We start from the raw sequence: 220 nt of genomic DNA on the forward strand, positions 1-220 counted from the left end.
TGTGTGTATGTGTTGTGTGTGGTGTGTATGTGTGTGGTGTGGTGTGTGTGTGTGGTGTGTGTGTGGGGTGTGTGTATGTGTGTGTGTGGGGTGTGTGTGTGGTGTGTGGTGTATGTGATGTGTGGTGTGTGTGCGGGGTGTGTGATGTGTGGTGTGTGTGTGTGTGTGGTATGTGTGTGGTGTGTGTGTGGTGTATGTGTGTGGGGTGTGTGTGTGGGTG

The 220-nt window shown here is 52.7% G+C and overlaps 1 protein-coding gene across 1 annotated transcript in view; it reads left to right on the forward strand.

The window, feature by feature from the left end:
• The window catches only part of NAV1 (neuron navigator 1), a 146,234-nt gene that overhangs the window by 3,904 nt on the left and 142,110 nt on the right, over nt 1-220 (forward strand). The window lies entirely within an intron of this gene.

The sequence above is a fragment of the Bison bison genome, unplaced genomic scaffold, assembly GCF_000754665.1.
Source record: "Bison bison bison isolate TAMUID 2011002044 unplaced genomic scaffold, Bison_UMD1.0 scf7180017864524, whole genome shotgun sequence".
NCBI classification, from domain to species: domain Eukaryota; kingdom Metazoa; phylum Chordata; class Mammalia; order Artiodactyla; family Bovidae; genus Bison; species Bison bison.